Consider the following 5152-nt stretch of genomic DNA (forward strand, 5'->3'; position numbering starts at 1 on the left):
AGCTTTTCTCGCCCCAGAGGACGGGGGCGGCGGACCGCGGCGCATCTGGGCTTCCCGCCGCTCCCGTCCTCCGGGGCGAGAAAAGCCCCGTTCGTAACTGCGGATCCGACATAAGTCGGATCCGAGTAACTCGGGGACTGCCTGTATTAAAATCTACCTAGGAAGCTAGAAGTGACAACCTTGTCCTCATTTTGTCTTCTCGGAACAATTAGGGCTCAAAGCCTGGAGAAAGTGGGTGTATGGAACCAAAATATATTAAGGGGGAATGTAGTACCTTTTGGTTCAGTACTGATCAATAGAATTAAATTTTAAAATATACTAAAATGTAGTAAAATAAGAGTTACTCTGATTAATAATAGACAATGTTTGGATTACAACTGGGAACAGCAAACGGACCTATTGAGAAAATAACTTTCATCAATACAAAACTGAAGGAATGCTTCTATTTGTCTCCTTTGGAAAGTGACCAGAAGTATGGATTTTAATTCTAGCTTATCCATTTTACCAAAAAGTCAGCACATGGAATAAGAAGTACAAACACATGGCTTTTTAATGTTTGTGCAACTATTTAAGATGGGGAAGTAGGCAGTTAAACTACAAACAATAGTTACAGTAGGAGAGCTCTGTAGAGCAAGATAGCCTGATACTGTAAACCTTATTCAAAGAATCACAGAATCATAGAATAATAGGACTGGAAGGGACCTCGAGAGGTCATCGAGTCCAGCCCCCCGCCCTCAAGGCAGGACCAAGCTCCGTCTACACCATCCCTGACAGATGTCTATCTAACCTGTTCTTAAATATCTCCAGAGAGGGAGATTCCACCACCTCCCTTGGCAATTTATTCCAATATTTGACCACCCTGACAGTTAGGAATTTTTTCCTAATGTCCAATCTAAACCTCCCCTGCTGCACTTTAAGCCCATTACTCCTTGTCCTGTCCTCAGAAACCAAGAGGAACAAATTTTCGCCTTCCTCCTTGTGACACCCTTTTAGATATTTGAAAACCGCTATCATGTCCCCCCTTAATCTTCTTTTTTCCAAACTAAACAAGCCCAGTTCATGAAGCCTGGCTTCATAGGTCATGTTCTCTAGACCTTTAATCATTTTTGTCGCTCTTCTCTGTACCCTTTCCAATTTCTCCACATCTTTCTTGAAATGTGGCGCCCAGAACTGGACACAGAAGTATTCCCACAGAATTATTCATGTCAGTTAAGATTGCAAGATCAGGAGCTAGGTCTTCTGAATGATCATTAACACAGATATCAGCATTTAAACATAAATGCTAAAGCCCCAATCCTACAGTCAGACCCACAAAGGCAGAGACATGTGCCCACTCAGAACCACATCAAGAACTACATGTGCTGCTCTGCTGGAGCACACTGTCTTTGCAGGGTAAAAGTCTTTGGGAAAAAGGAACAGATTGAATCTTTCCACTATTATAACATTAAAAAAACAAAGTTATTGTACTGGTACAATATAAATGTCAAAACAAACTAGAATCCAGTGAGAAAAGAGGTGAAGGACAGACAGTGAAAACCTTTGATAACTCAGAACATACGCTCCTGAAAAGGCTTCCTTTGTAACTTTAACTTGCACAATTTGAAAGTGAACAGTCTTTAGAAAAATTCTGCAATATATCTAGCAACTATTCTATACCTACATGGGGAGGACCAGGACATTATGAATTATTTATTTTAAAGAATTAAATTATGCACTTATGTGTAAGGATTAATAAAAATCAAATTAAGTACTTTTATTCAATGCTGTTAAGACTTGCACATGAGTTTTACCTTTACACACTGTGAATAGCAGCACTGATTTCAATAGGACCCACTTACAGTGTGTAAAGTAAGTCAGCAGAAGTATTCACAGAGCAGCTGATTAAAATGTCACAGCTCTACAATGGAGCTTTGGTAATTTACATCAAATAATGTGTAAAAATAGGCACATGCATAAATGCTTGCAGGATCAGAACTGACATTTTCAGCAAAATGTAAATCACACATAGCAAAAATATATATAGATATATCTACACACACACACACACACACACACACACACACACACACACGAAATACTGGGGTGTATTCTTAATATTGTTAGTGTCTATAATTTTTCCAAAAATCAAGAATAAGTAGAAACTTTGTATAAAGTCATAGTCCCAATGGTTTCCAGGTGCCAGGGTCTCACAACAGAATAGTGCTCCAGAGGTTGGGTTATCAGACAGTGTAATACTTTGCCAGTAAAGTCTTGGCATGAACAACTGTTGATACAATGGAAGGCAATATATGGGTAAGACATATTGCTCTAAATTTACAAGACAAAACTAACAAGTGGCAAATCAAGTCCCAAGAAGTGCTCACAATGGGGAACAAAGACATTTACTGCATATTGCTACATAACAAATTGGTCATTTTGAAATCAGAAAATGGAAAATCAGGTGTCAAGCCAAGCATATTTTTGCTTGCAAAAATACTTCAAAGTTATTTGTACAAAGCAATTAATAAATATTTTAAAGTACACTGGGACAAATCATGGGCTCTATTGCTATTAAAAATCAAAGCTATTTCTCCTATGCTGTGCAAGAGGCATATGTCTCAGTGAACCCTCTTTTCAATTACAGCTACCACTCATGACTTTCCCCCGGAAATAAAAACTGTGCTTTTGTTTGCAGTTTCATATACTAGGATTTTAAACCAGGTTCCTGAGGAAGAATTATACATATTAAATTCATTACTTGCTATTATAAAAGACTGATAAATCAGGTCCTGATCCTGTAAGTAGGGGTTGAAATTAGGGATGTTAAATAATGATTAATTGAATAGCTGATTAACCTCATGAATTCTTAACCGTTACTCAACAGTTCTATAGTCCTTGGGGGTGAGGCTGGCAGCCAGTACGTTCTGGCCCCACTCCTGAGGAGCCCCCTGCCACTCCATGCTGCTGCCTCTGTATAAGCAGCAGGCCATAGATGGTCCGCGAGGGGAGCCAGTTTAAAAACCAGCTCCCCTCACGGACCACCTGCCTGTTGCACCCTGCTGCTGCCTCGAGACAGAGGCAGCAGTGCAGGGTGACAGCAGCCCCTGTCCCAAGGGGCTGTATGAGCTCCCAGACCTGGCACGAGTCAAAACTGAGCCATGCTGCCTGCCCGCCTGGCTCCTACTACACTTTAAATGCAGAGCTGCAGGGGGGTAGGTCCCAGACCCAGTGCAAACCAGGACAGGATAGGCCTGGGCTACCTGCCTGCCTGGCTCCTAATTCACTTTAAATGCAGAGCTGCAGCTGGGATAGGTCCTGGACCCAGCGCAAGCCAGAACTGAGCGGGGCTGCTGGCCAGCCTGCTAAAAAATTTACTGGTGGAGGTCCGGGGGGGGGGGGGGGGGGGGGGGGGGGGGGGGGGGAAATGTCTGTAGTCTACAGTATTAACCTGTAAGATTTTGCTTATCTGTTAATCAACTACACTATTCCATCCCTAGTTAAAATTCCATACAGACATAATGACTTGCACACAGATTGTCAGATTCAGATTATAGGATGACATTCTGAGTATAAAAACACACCCGAATGCAAAAGTTTCTCTTTTCTTAGTTATCAAAGAAAGGTCTGTAGAAACATCTTTCCCTTGACTTTTTATTCAAAACTGACCAAAGGCCACAACCTGTGAACATGTAGTACCAAGCACAGATTTTATATAAATTAAGTAAAAACTACCCAAGATAATTGTTGGCAGGATCAGGCCTCAAATGAGGAGGAGTTTTCACATCCCATTCACAAATCTAGAGTCAGACCAAGAACTGGGCAAGTGTCAGTGTGCTTTTGGTCTACCATTGACAGCACCTGCTCTCAAAACACAGAAGTCAGTTGGAAAGCTGGAATGACCCAACAAGACTATAGAATTTAGAGGGGCACTAAAGAAAGATTTGTTCAGACCCAACATTGTAGACCTAGGGGAAGTCAAATGTTGCAAGGCTGCTTCCAGTGAGACCAACCCATGCCCATCTGAGAACTCTGCAGCTCCCAAAACCTCTGCCACGAACCAGGGAGGGAGCCCCCTAAAAAGTTGCGATGCTCACAAAACAACTCGCAGCACAAACTGCCATGCACATGGTGGAGGAAGTGATAATGGAGCAGGAGGGAGACGCGGGTGGGGGTGGGGAGGGTCCAGTCCTCGCTCAGGAAAGCGGACAATAGCCTCCCGGAGGTTTGGCTTGTGCACAGAAGCCGCGGATGGAAAACGGGCCGGTTCCTGGGGGGGGGGACCTTAAACTTTCAAGGCCGCCGGCTGCTGTGAACGCCCCCTCCCCCACCACTCCCCGCGGGACCTGCCTCCCGCGCTGCCATGGGGGAGGGGTGTTGGTCTCCACCCCGAATGATAATTAAAATAACTTCGTTAATTGCACGAACCCCTGAAATGCCCCCTCCCCCCACGCGCCGCGCCCCCCACGTCCCCGTGCACGGAGGGGGAGGGGGGGAGAATCCGGCCCCTGTCCCGGCCTCGGCGCCCCCCCAGCCCCGCGGCGCCCCGGGCAGGAGCCCTCCCGTCCTCGTGAGTGGGGGGCCGCAGCGGGGGCCCGGCGGGGGCGGGGAGCGGGTAGGCCCCGCTGGGCTGAGGCCTAACCGCCCCCTTCGCCGCCCGTAACCTTACATTCAGCCACACTGAGGCGCCGCTCCGCGTCCCCCGGGAGCCAGCGGCCGCTCCCCCCCTTCCCCCTCCTGCCTCCCTGGCGCCCGAAACTCTTAAAAATCGCTCCGACACCCCTCAGCCCCACTGCGGCCTACCGCGCCCCGCCAAATCCCCGGGCTCGCGTAGTCCGCCCGGCCGCCCGCCCTGCCCCCTGCGCGCCGCCTGCCGCGCGACGCGAGCCCGAGGATGCAGGCCGGGCCTGGCTTACCTTTCCAGCTGCTTTTTTTTTCTCCTCTCTCGCCTCTCCCCCCTTTCCCTCTGCTGGGCTGACAGACCAGAGTTTCCTCCCCAGCAGAGGGACCGGGAATGGGCTCGGGCTCTGTGCTGAGCAGCTGCTGCCCCCCTGGCTCTGAGGAGATCCTGCTTTTGGGGGGAGGACGCGTTGGGGGGCTTTTTATTATTTTAAAAGTACAAAGTGCTCAGAGGGTAGGTGATTATTAAGGGGAATCCCTGAATATATTCTCCAGC

At 47.1% G+C, this 5152-nt stretch overlaps 1 protein-coding gene across 1 annotated transcript in view; it reads right to left on the minus strand.

The window, feature by feature from the left end:
* The window catches only part of INO80D (INO80 complex subunit D), a 78136-nt gene extending 73104 nt beyond the window's left edge, over positions 1 to 5032 (minus strand). Inside the window, exon 1 of the mRNA XM_006129023.3 lies at positions 4893 to 5032. The gene's annotated coding sequence lies outside the window, so the exon portion shown is untranslated. The remainder of the gene's footprint in view (positions 1 to 4892) is intronic.
* Between the last annotated feature and the right edge of the window lie 120 nt (positions 5033 to 5152).

Source organism: Pelodiscus sinensis, chromosome 7 (genome assembly GCF_049634645.1).
Source record: "Pelodiscus sinensis isolate JC-2024 chromosome 7, ASM4963464v1, whole genome shotgun sequence".
NCBI classification, from domain to species: Eukaryota; Metazoa; Chordata; order Testudines; family Trionychidae; genus Pelodiscus; species Pelodiscus sinensis.